This window comes from Mustela putorius, unplaced genomic scaffold (assembly GCF_011764305.1).
Source record: "Mustela putorius furo isolate JIRA1106 unplaced genomic scaffold, ASM1176430v1.1 tig00000056_pilon_pilon_pilon, whole genome shotgun sequence".
Lineage (NCBI taxonomy): Eukaryota > Metazoa > Chordata > Mammalia > Carnivora > Mustelidae > Mustela > Mustela putorius.
Genome location: NW_025421263.1, coordinates 2,834,950 through 2,851,858, shown reverse-complemented (window position 1 = coordinate 2,851,858; position 16,909 = coordinate 2,834,950). Strand labels below are relative to the sequence as shown.

The window sequence follows — 16,909 nt, the reverse complement described above, 5'->3', positions numbered from 1 at the left end:
AGGGCTTGAACTCATAACCCTGAGGTCAAGACCTGAGCTGAGATCAAGAGTCAGACACTAAACCAGCCAGGCTCCCCATAAGCTCCAATTTTAATCACTCCTTTGAGTTACTCATTGCTGGGTGCTCCCATGTGTATATGCATAATGCACATGTTAATAAACTTCCGTTTGTTGTTCTTTTGTTACCCTGTCATTGGCTAGTCTAATTTATAGGGCCCCAGCTGGGGAACCCTGGGATGAGTAGAGGAAAAGATTTTTTTCTTACTCTATACTTGGCTAATTCTATGTATTAAATAAATCTTCTCAGCTTTGGTGATCTTATGTATTTATTTAAAAATTTTAATTGTGGTAAAATGCACAAAAAACTTGCTATCTTAACCATTTTTAAAAGTACATTTCAGCCATTAAGTATATTCATATTGTTGTGTTACTAGCACCACCATCCATCCACAGAATATTTTAAGTCTTGCATAATTGAAGATGTAACAACTAAGCAATGATTCCTCCTTCCACTCCTCTACCATCACCACTACTTAAAACCATCATTCTACTTTCTGTCTCTAGGAGTTCTTTTTATTTTTTTTTTTAAAAATATCATTTCCTTTCTTCTGGATTGAGTGAATTACATTCTCCTGAGACTCCTCCTCATCTATAAATGGCACAGCTTGGTCTTCCCATCTCAGTAGATTTGTTCATTGATCCCTGCATTTATTTATTCATTCAAAAGGGCTTCACTGTTTCCCTGCTATGTGCCAGGCCCTCTAGGTTCCTAGAGGACTGGGACAATGCCCTGTACCTTACATGGTCTGACCAGGTGTCAGGCTTATAGGAACTCTCTCATATGGAATTGTCTGTTAATCTGTTGTGTGCAGAAACATGCATATATTTGAATCTGGTATGTGTCATTTGTAAAGGCCTGGGAAACATTAAGGCTATTTATTCTTCTGTAAATTTTTCTTCAATAATCAAATGATAAACTACATGCTGGTGATGAATGTGGGATGTCTAAAGCAAGGCATTTTAATGTTTCAGTTCAGATCTTTTACATGCATCATTGCTTTTAGTCTTCTATAGTTTCTTTTACATTTTGGGCTTGTACTTATTTTGGCTTTTGTGCATAGTGTCTATAAATAGTGTTTTAAATTTTTCTTAGTTAACAAAAAGATAGACTAAAAAAATGAATGACAAAGATGGAGGAGTTACTCTCTAAAAGAAGTAAGGAACTGAGGTATTGTTAGGAAAATTCAGATAAAAATTCTGGGTATTTTGAGTTTCTTTTTTGGCCATAGTAGATACTGAATTTCCCTTCTTAACTGAAATAACCAAAAACTGCTATCAAAAGATAGGAAACAAAATGGTTCTGAAGGCATTGGATGTTAAGCAGTGAAGCAAATTATTTCTAAAAAAGTAAACAAATAAGGCGAGTCTTACCATTCTTTTAGCTTTTTTGCCTGGAGCATTTTCCCAGGGAGGCCAATCCAGACAGAACCTGTCACTCAAAAGGGGTTGAGGGAAAGGATTGGATGTCTGGGGAGATAGAATCTTAGGACAACAGCTAGAGAGGAGAGAGCTGCACAGGGAGAAGCCCCTGGAAAACTGCAGAGGGTCCCAACTGAGTATGCAGTTGATTACTGATTATTGGTTGGCATAAAAAATTTACTAAGAGTGAGGAGAGAACCACCCCAAAGAGTTAGAGGGAATAAATTTTAGAACTCACACAGGCCTGGGAATAGTACCTGATCTCAACAAGCCAAAGCAGAAAACCTCTTAATTCATTGGTCTGTGGGTAGAGTACTAAGAAGGGTTTTGCATCAGTAGTGGGAAAAATTTGGACCTAGAGCAAATGTTACTCTGATCTAGTCCTAAGAAAAATTAATATATTAAAATTGAACCAGAAATGCCTAGATGATAGAATTAGTAAGAGAGGGTTTTAAAAGTTATTATGATGGCATTCTGTATATTTAAGAAGCTGATGAGAAGATTGAGCCTGTGAGGTAGACACAGGGAAAATAAAGAAAAATCCAAGTTAAAGGAAACTGTAATGCCCAAGATGAAACAGACACTGGATGTGATTAATAGCAGACTGGATACTGTAAAAAAAGAGTGGTGAGTTTGGATACAGAGTAGTATAAACTTCCCAAATGAAACACAGAAAGAAAGAAAAAAAAGAAAGAATACCAGTGAGATCTACAATAATTTCAGGCAGCTAAATATATATAAAATGGGAGTCCCCAAAGGAGAGGAGAACAGGACAAATACTTGAAAAAAAGTAATTGTTAAAAGTTTTCTAAATGTGACGAAAATCATTACCTCACAAATCCAACAAACTCAATAAACTTCAAGCATGAGAAACATGAAGAAAGTGACATCAGAGGATATCATGAGCAAATTCTGTAAAACCAGTGAAAAGAAGAAATCTTAAAAGCAGCCAGAGAAGCATAGTGTACACAAAAACAAAGATAAGCATGACATACTTCATTTCAGACACAGTGCAAGCTAGAAAATAGTGAAACCACATTTTTAAAGTAATGAAAGAAAAGAAAAACAAATTCTGTCAACCAAGAATTTTATACCTGGTGAAAATATATAGGTAGTTCTTGCTTTGCACAGTAGGGTGAGACTATTAAGAAAGACCATGCAAAATGAAATTGTGCAAAACAATCTTAATCAATGGGAAAAATTACCATTGTTCCATGACCTTTAAGAATTTTACCAAAATAGAACTTCTAGAGAAGATCGGGGTGTAAGGGCATCCTAAGCTTACCTCATTTCATGGATACAACTATATAAAATGCACATCAGTGTAGATAACTCAGAAAATGACCAAAAGATGGGCACAACAGACTTTCCATAGTTAATATAGAGAAAAGGCCACATTGAAGAGGGCATAGATGCAGTGGGGAGCTAAATGGACCCATATGACTGAGGGAGGGAGGGAGGGATGCTGTGGGCTCAGAGAGGGGAGAGAAACAGACTCTCACATCAGGCATCTCAGGAACAGGGACTCCCACACAGGGAAGTGAATATATGGGAAGTGAATCCCTATAACATTTGGCTTTAAAAACCAGAAGGGCCTAATTTTTCATCAGTTCTTACAATAAGCAGGGCTTAACACCTAGAACTTTAAAAGTCAGTAGGTTTGGCTCTGGGAGAGCCAGGTGGGAGAGAGAAAACTGAGCCCCTGTCCTCAAAGAGACAGCACAGCAAATAGCCCCAGAGATAGAGCATAGAAAAAGCAGTTTGAAAAATGCCTGTGGTATACAAAAGAAAGCTTTGTACTAATCTCAGAGTATGCATTGGAAGGGGCAGGGATTGTTAGAGATTTCTCCTGGAACAAAGGAGCAGATGGGCACCATTTCCCCTTCCACCTCTCAGCCTACACACAAGGACATTCTCAGGAATTGATGTGGCACCAACACTCCCTACCTAACTTGATAACAGCATGCCTGCCATTGTATGCTTCTGCAGATCTGCCCCCTCCAACCTGGCTGGCCTAGGCAGGGTTTCTGAGAGGTCGCAGGTCTCCTCCTGCAGCAGATGTGTATAAATTTTGCTAACACTGCATTCTCTGGGCATGGAGCCTCCTTGGGATTCTTTTTTGTGTAAAAATAAGTCAGAAGATTCCCAAAATAAAAGGATGTAAAGTATAACACCATACACCTGAAACATGGGGAGTGAATAATGGGTTCAAACTTATGCAGCCATCAGCTTAATATAGACTGCTATATGCAGAAGATGTTATATACAAATCTAATGGTAACCACAAATCAAAAACCAGTAATAGATATGCAAAAAATAGAGAAAAGAATCTAAGTATATCACTAACGAAACCCACCAAACTGTGGAAGAGAACAGTAGAAGAAAGGAACAGAGAAGAATACAAGAACATCAATAAAACAAGTAATACAATGGTGATAAGTAGATTACTATGAATAATTACCTTGACTGTAAATGGACTAAACACTCCAAAAGACATAGGGTGAATGAATGGATTAAAAAAAGCAAGACACACCTATACGCTACCTACAAGAGACTCATTTCAGACCTAAAGAGACATGCAGAATGAAAGTGAAGGGATGGAAAAGCATTTATTGCACAAAAGGAAGTGAAAAGAAACCTGGGGTAGCATGACTTGTATCAGACAAAATAAACTTTAAACAATGACTATAATAAGAGACAAAGACAATATATAATAATACATGGAAGAATCCTACTGGAAAATATAATAATTGTAAATTTTATGTGCCCAACAAGGGAGCACCCAAATATATAAAATATTTTATAACAAACATAAAGGAACAAATTGATAACAATAGAATAGCAGTAGGGGACTTTAACACCCCGGTTACATCAATGGATATATCATCCAAACAGATATAAGTCCAAGTAAACAAGGAAACAATGGCTTTTAATGAGTCCAATCACATTGTATCAAATGAATCATCTAACATACATTCAGAATGTTCACCCTAAAACAGCAGAACGCGCATTCTTTTCAAGTGAACATGGGACATTCTCCAGAAGAGATAACATATTAGGCCACAAAATAAGTCTCAACAACTTCAGAAAGGTCAAAGTAATACCATACATCTTTTTTGACCACAAGGCTATGAAACTAGAAATCAATGATAAGAGAAAATCTGGAAAGAACACAAATACATGGAAGATAAATAACTTGTTACTAAACAATGGATGTGTCAGCCAAGAAATCAAAGAGGAAATGAAAAAAAAAAAACCATGGAAACAAAAGAAAATGTAAACACAAGGTCCAAAATATTTAGGATGCAGCAAAAGCTGTTCTTAGAGAGAAGTTTACAGCCCACAGGCCTACCTCAAGAAGCAAGAAAAAATCTCAAATAAAAAACATAACCTTACACCTAAAGGAACTAGAAAAAGAAAAGCAAGAAAACCCAAAGCCAGTAGAAGGAAGAAAATAATAAAAATTAGAACAGAAATAAATGAAATAGAAATAAACAAACAAACAAAACCCAATAGAATAGATCAGGAAACCAGGAGCTCTTTCTTTGAAAAGATCAACAAAGTTTCCAAATGTCTAGCCAGACTCATAGAAAAAAACGAAGACTCAGATAAATAAAATTAGAAATGAGAGAAGAGAAATAACAAACGACACCACAGAAATACAAAGGATTATGAGACTATTATGAAAAACTATACACCAGTGAATTGGACAGCCTAAAAGAAATGGATAAATTCCTAGAAACATTTAACCTCACAAACTGAAGCAGGAAGAAATAGAATATTTGAATGGACCAATTACTTGCAATGAAATTGAATCAGTAATCAAGAAACTCCCAACAAACAAAAGTCCAGGACCACACAGTTTAATGGGTGAATTCTACCAAACTTTTAAAGAAGAGTTAGTACCTCTTTTCTCAAACTGTTCCAAAAAATAGAAGAAGAAGGAAAACTTACAAATTCATTCTATGAGGCCAGAATTACCATGATACCAAAACCAAATAAAGACATTACAAAAAAAGAGAAGTACAGGCCAGTAACTCTGATGAACATAAATGCAAAAATACTCAGCAAAATATTAGCAAATCATATCCAACAATACATAAAGAAAATCATTGGCCATGATCACGTGGGAATTATAGCTGGGATGCAGGGGTGGTTCAATATTCACAAATCAATCAATGTGATATATCACATCAATAACAGAAAGGATAAAAACCATATAATGGTTATTTACATAGTAATTCACGGGGTGAATAGCTATTAGCAAAATTTGTACTTATGCAATTTGCACTTATGCAATTATTCCATGGTCCATATGCCATGGAAACTGAAATATAAACCATGTTTTTCTTTGGAGGCAGTAGTGTTGTTTAGCTAAATTGTGGTAATTGAAATCTGTATGTTTGAACTGTGCAACATGAGGATTGTCTGTATTATTTATTTATTTCTTTACATTGAACTTCTCTATTAATGGTCTTAAGATTCTTTCAGATTTTTGGCTAAGTTGTTTCTATTAAAAAGTACTGATTTTAAAAAAGTAATAACTTAAACCTGCCACACACACACACACACACACACACACACACACACACACACAAATGGTTCACAAAACATTTTCCTTTCCTTCTGAAGGTTTTAAGATATAATGTTATCATTAACCAGTCTTTTATTATAAGCTTAAATGGCCAATTGATACAAATAGTTCTGAGACCATTCTTCCCTTACTGATTAAGAAGGACAGGTATTGGGGTTACTATTCATTTAGGCTTCTGAGCTTTCTGGGTTGACTTGGTGACCTTGCTAGCTCCAGTTGTCTTCTTGTCCAATGCTTTGATGACACCCACAGCAACCATCTGTCTCATGCCATCAACAGCAAAGCAGTCTGGAGGAGGATAGTCAGAGAAGCTCTTAACACACACAGTCTTGCCAGGAACCATATCAACAATGGCAGCATCACCAGATTTGAAGAACTTTGGACCATCCTTCAGCTTTTTCCCAGAATGGCTCTCTCTCTTCTCCTTTAGCTCAGCAAAGTTGCAAGCAATGTGAGCTATGTGACAATCCAGCACAGGTGCATATTGAGCGCTGATTTGGCCTGGATGGTTTGGGATAATCACCTGAGCCATGAAGCTAGCTGTTTTCATTGGTGGGTCATTTTTGTAGTCATCAGCCACATTGCCATGATGAACATCTTTGACAGATACGTTCTTCATTGTGAAGTCCATGTTGTCTCCAGGAGGAGCCTCACTCAAAGCTTCATGGTGCATATTAAGAGACTTTACTTCAGTTGTGACATTGTAGCAAAGATGACGACTGTGGCAGGTTTAAGAACACCAGTCTCTGCTCAGCCCACAGGGACAGTACAAATACCAATTTTGTAGATGTTCTGGAGAGGCAGATACAAGGGCTTGTCAGTTGGATGAGCTGGTGGCAAAATGCAATCCAGAGCTTCAAGTGGTATGGTTCCACTGGCATTCCCACCTTTTAGGTGACTTTCCATCCCTTGAACCAAGGTATGTTAGCATTTTGCTCCAGCATGCTGTCACCATTCCAACCAGAAATGGGCACAAATCCTACTGCATTGGGTTGTAGCCAATTTTCTTAATGTAGGTGCTGACTTCCTTTACGATTTCCTCATATCTCTTCTGGCTGTAGGGTGGCTCAGTGGAATCCATGTTGTTAACACCAGCAATTAGTTATTTTATACCCAGTGTGTAAGCCAGAAGGGGATGCTCATGGGTCTGCCCATTCTTGGAGATACATGCTTCAAATTCATCAACACAGCAGCAGCAATCAGGACAGTACAGTCAGCCTGAGATATGCCTCAGATGTGCCTAAGAATCATGTTTTTGATAAAGTCTCTGTGTCTTGGGGGCATCAATGATAGTCACATAATACTTGCTGGTCTTGAATTTTTACAGGGAGATATCAGAGGTGATATCATATTTACATTCAGTTTTCAGTTTATCCAAGACCCAGGTATACTTGGATCCCTTTCCCATCTCAGCAGCCTCCTTCTCAAATTTTTGATGGTTCTTTTGTCAATCTCACCTCATTTCTATATCAGATGAACAGTAGAGGTAGACTTGCCTTAAACTACATGTCCAATGATGATGATAGTGATTTGAGTCTTTTCCTTTCCCATTTTGGTTTAGGTATAGTAGTGGTTTTCATGACACCTGTGTTATGGTGACACACCTGTTGTGAAAAAGTAAATTGTCTGTATTTTAAAAACAAATGTAAGATAAATACCCCATTTGAAGATGAGAAAAAAAAAAGAATGAATCATCAATAGACTTGCAGTACAATATGATGTTACATAGAAGTAATGTAAACAGAACAAATGATCCCAGATGGAAAGCTGGATCTACATAAATGAGAACACCAGAAAAGGTAACTACATTTACCTATGCAATTTACAACCTATGAAGAAGTAAAGTTTTTGATAATACAAAGGCCAAGAGGGAAGAACTGGAAGTATACTATTATAACTTTCTTTTGCTCTATGTTCTGCTGTATCACATCACATGGAAGTAGACTTGTAAGGTAAAAGATATATACTTTAAACCTTAAAGCAACTATTAAAAAAGATAAAAAAAATACAGCTAATTGAACAAAGAAGAAATAATACAATGTCTAAAAGTACACAAATAATCCAAAAGAAGGCAAGGGTGAAAAAAAAGGAAACCAGGAGCAAAAAAGAGATAGGACAAATCCAAAAAGCAAAATTGCAAATTCAAGTGTAAGCATATCAACAATTGTATTAGAAGTGAATGATCTAAATATATTAAAAGGCAGAGATTGTTAAATTGGGTATAAAAGCAAGACCCAAATATATATTGCCTACAAAAAACCCACTTTAAAAATAAGGGCACAAATTGATTAAAAGTAAAAAGAAACCTATCTTGTTAGCACTTAAAAAAATGTTAGAATGACTACTGGTAACAGAGAAAGTAGACCTTATAGTAAAGGATATTATGAGAGTTAAATAGAATAATTTTATTTGACAAAGAAGTTAACTCATGGGGCATGTGCCTGGATGGCTCAGTTGCTTCATCGTCTGCCCTCTGCTCAAGTCATGATCTTGGCGTCCTGCGATCGAGCCCGTCATGGGGCTTTCCACTAAAGATCAAGAGCGAGTCTGCTTTTCCCTCTCCCTCTGTGATTTCTCTCACTTTAGCTCTCTCTCAAATAAATAAATAAAATAAAATAAAAGAAGTTAATTCATCAAAAAGACAGAATAATTCCAAACATTTATGAGCCTAATAAAATAGCTTCAAACTGCATGAAACAGAACAAAAACAACAATAACAAACTGCAAAAAACACATAGAAATCCATATTTTAGTCATATTATATTTTAGACTTATTATAGTCATAGACTATAGTCTATATAGTCTAGTCTTTATAGTTTAGACATATTATAGTCATAGATTTTAACACTTTTCTCTTTTTTTTTTCTTTAATAATTTTTTATTTTTTATAAACATATATTTTTATCCCCAGGGGTAAAGGTCTGTGAATCACCAGGTTTACACACTTCACAGCACTCACCAAAGCACATACCCTCCCCAATGTCCATAATCCTACCCCCTTCTCCCAAACCCCCTCCCCCCAGCAACCCTCAGTTTGTTTTGTGAGATTAAGAGTCACTTATGGTTTGTCTCCCTCCCAATCCCATCTTGTTTCATTGATTCTTCTCGTACCCACTTAAGCCCCCATGTTGCATCACCACTTCCTCATATCAGGGAGATCATATAATAGTTGTCTTTCTCTGCTTGACTTATTTCGCTAAGCTTGATACGCTCTAGTTCCATCCATGTTTTTGCAAATGGCAAGATTTCATTTCTTTTGATGGCTGCATAGTATTCCATTGTAACACTTTTCTCTTAATAATGATTAAAACAAGGCTGTATTGGTGAGGGTGATCTTCTTTACTCAGTCTACTGTTTCAAATACTAATTTCTCCCAGTACCATATTCACAGATGTACCCAGAAATAACACCAGCTATCTGGGTGTACCTTAGCCCACTAAAGTTGAAACTTAGAGTTAACCAATTAGAAAGAACAAGTTGAAATCAATGAAACAGAAAATAGAAAACTGACAAACAATGGAAGCAATGGATTCTTTTTTTTTTTTTTTTGGAGAAGGTAAATAAAATTGATAACCCTCTAGCCAGAATGATAAGGAAAACACACAAATTTACCAAGATCAGGAATGAAAAAGGTGATATTACAGCAGAAACGACAGCTGTTAAAAGGATAACAGTATTCATAATATTACGAACACCTTTTTCCAACAGAATGAACAACTGAAATGAAATGGGCAACTTCCTTGAAAGATCTAGGTTGCCAAACTTCACTCAAGATGAAACAGAATATCTGAATAACTCTGTATCTGTTAAAGAAATTGAATTTGTAACAAACAAATAAAAAACTTCTGCCAGAGGTGCTTGGGAGACACAGTTGGTTAAGTGTCTACATTCTCAGCTCAGGTCATGATCCCAGAGTCCTGGGATCAAGCCCCACATTGAGCTCCCTACTCAGTTAGGGGTTTGTTTCTCCCTCTCCCTCTGCACTCCATATCCCAGCTTGCCTGTTCATGCTCTCACTCTACTCTCTCTCTCAAATAAATAAATAAAATTTTAAAAACAAAAACAAACAAAAGCTTCTGCCACAGAAAACTCCAGTCCCAGATGGCTTCACTAGTGAATTCTTCCAAACATTTAAAGGAATAAATAATATAAATTAAACAAAATTGAAGAAAAGGAAATACTTCCTAATTCATTATGTGAATCCAGAATTATTCTGATATTAAAACCAGACAAAGGTATTATAAACAAAACTATGGACCAATATCCTCATCAAAGTAAATGCTAAAATTCTTAACAAATTTTTAGCAAATTCAATGAAATAATAACATATAATGATCAAGTGGAGCTAATTCAGGAACATAAGGAGGGAAATGACATTTGAAAATCATTTAATGGAATTTGCCGTATTAACAAGTGATTTAAAGAAAACCCACGGGATCATCTCAATAGATTCAGAAAAATCATTAGATGGAATCTAAAATTTATTCCTGATAAAATTCTCCCAGCAAACTAGTGATACAAGGAAGTTTCCTGAACCTAAAAAAAGGCACCTATGAAAAACCTGTAGCTGAAATCATACATAATGGTGAAAAACTAAATGCTTTTACCCTGTAATCAAGGGTAAGACAGGATGTTCACTTTTTCCACTTCTGTTTATATCATAGTAGCGGTTCTAGCCATTGTGGTCAGGCAAGAAAAAGAAATACAAAGCAACCAGATTGGAACAGAAGCAGTAAAAATGATTTTAATCACAGACAACTTAACTATTTATAAATAAAATCCTACGGCAGCAAAAAACTCCTAGGACTAAGTCTGTTTTAGTACAAAGGGTCAATGTAGAAGTCAGTTACATTTCTATATACTACTAATGAACACTTGGAAATTACAGTTAAAAAAACGATACTACCTAAAATAGCATAAAAATACAAAATATTTAAGGATAAATATAACCAAAGATGTACAAAATTAATACAATGAAAGCTACGTGTTATTGCTGAAAAACTTAAAAAAACATAAATTGAAAGATATAATCTCTTTATGAATTAGAATATACAATATATTTTTAAAGATTTTATTTATTTATTTATTTGACAGATAGAGATCACAAGTAAGCAGAGAGGCAGGCAGAGAGAGAGGATGAGAGAGAGGAGGAAGCAGGCTCCCTGCTGAACAGAGAGCCCGATTCGTGGCTCAACCCCAGGACCCTGGGATCATGATCAGAGCTGAAGGCAGAGGCTTTAACCCACTGAGCCACCCAGGCTCCCCTAGAATATACAATATTGGTAAGATTGTTATTGCCTCCAAATTGATCAACACAATCCCATTTAAAATCTCATTAGGCAAATTGTAGAAATTCACAAGTTGGTTCTAAAATCCGTATGAAAATGCAAAGGACCTAGACTAGTGAAAATAACATTGAAAAAGACTAAAGTTGGAGGATTTAACCCATCTCACTTGAACTCTTATTATAAAGCTACAATCAAGAATGTGTGGTATTGAGGGATGAGGGGAGGGCACCTGGGTGGCTTAGTCATTAAAGCTTCTGCCTTAGGCTTAGGTCATGACCCCTGAGTCAGGGGATCAAACCCTGAGTCCTGTCAGAGTCTGCTTCTCCCTCTCCTTCTGCCCCTCCCTGGGCTCAGGCTCCCCTCACCCCCCTCTCTCTCTCAAATAAATAAAATCTTAAAAAAAAAAGAGTAAGCATGGAATTGGTGTAAAAATATACATATAAATCAACGGGACAATAGGGTGGCCAGAAATCAACCCACAGATATATGGTTAATTGATTTTCTCTAAACTGCAAAGGCAATTTAGTGGAGAAAGGATAGTCTTTTCAATATACATTGCTGGAATAACTGGATGGATATCCATATGCAAAATAATGAGAACACCAAGAGAAGCACACACATTCATAGCAGCTCTGTTTTCCAGTTTGGAACTGGAAACAACCTAAATGTCCATCAATGTGTGAACAGATAAAGAAATTGTAGAATCCTGCTTAGCAACAAAAAGATGGAATCTCAAAAGTCTTATTTTGAGTAAAATGAACTAATAGAAGATAATGCATATTGTATGATAATTAAAAGTTCTAGAAAATGAAAACTTCTCTATAGTAACAGCAGATCAGTGAATTATCTGTGGGAAGAAGAGAGGGGAAGGAGTAAGAAGAAGCTGCAGAAGGTCCTGAGGAGAATTCTGAGAATGATGAGTGTGTTTGTTATCTTGATTATTTTGGTGTCAGAATCTGGATGTGTTTATTATCTTATTATTTTGGTGATGCTTCCATGAGTGCATGTTTAGGTCAAAAATCCAACAAATTGTGCATTTTAAATATTCACAGTTTATTTTGTGTTACTCATACCCCAATAAAATGAGGTTTAAAAAAAATCCTACCATGTGTGTAAGAGCTCAGACTGTAGATTTCTAGGACTCGTAAGAGTATCTTTAATCTGTGACCCTGCTTTTCATTGTTACTATGCCTCTTTAATCTCCAGTTCCTGCAAGTGCAGCAACACCTCACTGATGCAGTTGAAGCAATGACAACAAAAAAAAAAACCAAACCACCAGACCAAAAATGGCTAAGTAATTAATACTATTATAAAGATCACATCAATTCCTACTACTGACATTTTGCTGTTAACGTAGAGGGATCAAAAAGAACTGTTCTGTGAGTTATTTAGAAGCCCATTTTGAGTTTGTAACAGTAGAAATAAACTTGAGTTCTTAAAATTTTTGGACTTTAAGTATTGCAAAATTTCTTTTGTGTTCTCTATGAGGTGACTCATATCCAATACCAATATTCAAAGTTTCTATAATGTCTTATAGGTAATATAATGGCATGCTGGCTTTTTCCATTCAATCTGTTCTATAAGTTACTGTTGGAATTCTCAAAGGAAAAAAAAAAAAGGACGATTCCACTCTCTTGTTCAGTACCACTGGATTCCCATTTTTCACAGAATTAAGTCCAGTCTCCACAGATTGTCTCTGAAAGTGCTCCACAATCTGACTCCTTTCTACCTTTTCTGGACAATAAAGTGTAGAGGTTAAAACTATGAACCTCAGATTAGGACTTCTTGGTTGTATGGTTTTCTCTATACCTGTTTCATTCCTTGAACTAGGAATAATCATAATACCTACTTCATAGGACTATTGCGGGATTTTTTAGAAAACATTTTATTTCCTTTCTTGAGAGAGAGTGAGCATGCACAAGGAAGAGAGATGGTTAGAGAGAGAGGGAGAAGCAGGCTCCCCACTGAGCAGGTAGGTAGTCCAACTGGGAAATCAATCCTAGGACCCTGGGATCATGACCTGAGCTGAAAGCAGACGCTTAACTGACTGAGCCACCCAGGTGCCCCTCTTCCGAGGATTAAATAAATTTGTTCAAGTTCTTAGAATAGTGCCTTGTTTAAAATAAGATCTCAAGAAATTCTTTTTTTTTAAAACCTCATATTTTATTTACCTCCTCCTATCTGTCATTCCATACATTATTTATTTTCATCACATCACTTGCTATTTGTTATGGAGGGCTGGATTGTGTCCCTTCCCCCAAATTCATATGTTAATATCCTAACCTTTGGTACCTCAAAGTGTGACTATCTTTGAAGATAAGGGCTTCAAAGAGGTCATTATGATTGGTCCCAATCCAATTGGACAGGTGTCCGTATAAGAAAAGGAAATTTGAACACACAAAAAGACACTGGGGGCAGGTGCCCAGAAGAATGACTGCAGAGGACATGGGGAGAAAGCAGTCATCTGCAAGCCAAGGAGAAAGGCTTCAGAAGACACTAATTTGCCACCAGCTTGATCTTGGACTTCTAGTCTCAAGAACTGTGAGAAATTTCTGTTGCTTAAGCTACCTAATATGTGGTATTTTATTATGGCAGCCTTGCAATGCATTCTTCCTAAATACAGTCTGTATTCTCCTATTTACACATTTTTACACACGTTTTCCTATCTTCCTTGAATACTCTTTCCTGTAAAGCTTTATCTAAATTATATCTTTTTTTTTAAGATTTAATTTATTTATTTATTTGACAGACAGATATCACAAGTAGGCAGAGAGGCAGGCAGAGAGAGAGGAGGAAGCAGGCTTCCTGCTAAGCAGAGAGCCTGATGTGGGGCTCGATCCCAGGACCCTGGGATCATGACCTGAGCCGAAGGCAGAGGCTTTAACCCACTGAGCCACCCCGGCACCCCTATCTAAATTATATCTTCTCCCCAAACTCTGAGGATCATGATGTTCCCTCTGTTGGAACTAATGTCCCTTCTCTATACTTCTATAAACATACTGTTTGGTCCTCTATTTTTTAACAAATATTTTATTTATTTATTTTAGAAAGAGAGTGTGTGAGCAGGTGCAAGTGGGGAGAGGGGCAGAGGGGTAGGGAGAGGGAGAATCTGAAGCAGACTCCCAGCTGAGTGCAGAGCTGGAGGTAGGCTTGATCACAGGACCTCAGGATCATAACCTGAGCTAAAAACGAGAGTCAGATGCTTCACTGACTGAGTCCCCCAGGTGCCCCTGTGTGGTCCTCTGTTAAAGAATACTCACTGTGACTTGTATTCATCATGAGTTTGTGAGCTCTTGAAGGATACGAAATGATGTATTTTTTTTTTTATCTTAGCCTATAAGAATGTTTTGTACATAGTAGCCTCTCAATAAATATTTATTGACTTGAATTGTTGCCCCAGATTCTATGATGGCTACTGACTGGGAATCTCAGTTATGTTTTCTTGTCCCAAGTTGAGTATAGTCTAAATTGTCAGCCCTGATAGATTCATAGGCTACAATAAGTCAGGAACAGGGATTGGTTATCTTGTAGGAAAAACTGCACTTATCTAGTTGTTTGAGGCTACTTGATTTTGCTTGGGTACTTGCTAAACATTATCTATGTGTTCACTAACTTATGCCTCACATGGTACACATGAGTCAGGCAACATTAGAGTGATGATGTTACATATGAAAAGAAACACAGAAAAATCAGTAGATCATGCAGGATTGCCCACCTACGATGTCATAGAACTAGAAAAAGAACTGAGAACTTTCTGATTCCAGAACCCAAGCCAGAAGGATGGAGCTCTGTGATTCTGAGTTCAGGGGTTAGATCATTGTCCAACTTAGGACATTTCCGATGACTTTTCTGTCGCTCTGAGCTTCCCGTTTGTGCCTTGGGGGCATCAGAGATGCCTAAAGTTCCCTCTTTGTTATGGAGAAAAGAAAAAAAGATGTTTATATTAAGAATGACTAGTGAGGTAGAGGCAGTATCCTCAAGTCTAAGGATCTCTAGCTGCCAATGGAACATTTGTATGGCAGAACCAGACAGAAAAAAATCTCTAGGCAATATTCTTCAAGGGATAGTAGTGACCTGGAACTACCCATTCTTGACACCTAATTTGTGGCCTGGAAGGAGCTTTTCAATTTAGATACTTACATGTCATGGCTTCTTGAAGGAATTATTTTTATTAGCTAAAGAATTAAAGTTGTGTTATTTATGAAAAAAATTCAAAATAGTTAAGAATGTAATAAAATGAAAAGTGCAAGTCCCTTCCATGTCACCCTAATTCCTCTAGAAAGGGTATATGCATTTGTGAACATTTAAGAGAATAAATGAGATCATACTACACATGTATTTATTTTCTTTTTAATGACCATATACACTTCTGTTGTATACAACAGTCAATACCCACAAGCATTTATCTGTCTGTACTTGCAGAAGTATACCTATAAGGTAAATTTCCCAGAGTGGAAATAGGTACAATGGATTCTTTACCTTATGGCTTTATAAGGAAGGCAAAAGAGCCTGTGGAAAGTAACTAACCTAACATTGTAATGAAAACTACAGGTAATTTGATATATTTACATATAGCCGCTTACAAAGAGTATGTAGAGAGTGACATGCAGTGATACTCTCCAATCATTCTTATCATAGACCTGATGATAGCTGTTAGTCAGGCCATATGGAATTACTTCAAGACTTTGGCATATTGTGTCAGAGAATATGGGTGTATGTGGGCTCCCTGTGTTATTTTACTTTAGACCTGATTTAAGAAATATGCTTCTGGCACCAGGGAATTTTATATTAAGCTTTGAGTCTTTGCTTATCCATATACTTAAAATATGATCTTTAGATACTAAATAGTTACAAATGTGTTTCTCCAGAAAGTTTTGTTTCTCTAAAACGTGATCCATATGGTGGTCACTATCTACTTTATTTGTTAACTCCAGAAGAAGATACGCAATGCTTTACTTCTCTATCTTGCACCTAATCCTGTGCTTCTGGATTTTCTTTGGTAGTTTCTTCCCTCTGCTGTTATCAGTGTTCTGTTGAGGGCAGTGGTGTTGAAAAAGGCATATAGCATTGTTTTTCTCTTTCAAATTCAAGCTGAAAAATAAAACCCCATTGTGCTCCATGACACTTCCTGTGTAATGCCAATGACAGTTCTCTCCCTTTTATTGTAGCTCATGGTAACTTATGAGCATTACCTTTACATTTTGATGTCCAGTGTCAATAGGCACACACAGCCTATTATTAGGTTAATTAACTATGATACTTTATAGAAGTTTGAATCTTTATGGGGTAGGTAATTGGAACAGAAATCTTTTATCATTAAGGAACAAAGGAAAACACACTGGCGGAGCCTTTGGTTGTCTCCCAATATTTATTCTCTTTCTAATAGAATATGTATAATAATAAATACCTACCTGAGCATATGGCTACTTAGTTAAAGATTATATCCCAGTATCCTCTGTAGATAGTTGTGACCATGTAATTAAGTTCTGACTAATGACAAGTGAGCAAGAGTAATGGGTGCAATTTCCACACTGTGCCCTTAAGGGAT

At 36.6% G+C, this 16,909-nt stretch overlaps 1 pseudogene; it reads right to left on the bottom strand.

Annotated features, from left to right (window-relative positions):
- Window positions 1–6,236: 6,236 nt before the first annotated feature.
- On the bottom strand, window positions 6,237–7,624 carry LOC101671194 (annotated as a pseudogene).
- Between the last annotated feature and the right edge of the window lie 9,285 nt (window positions 7,625–16,909).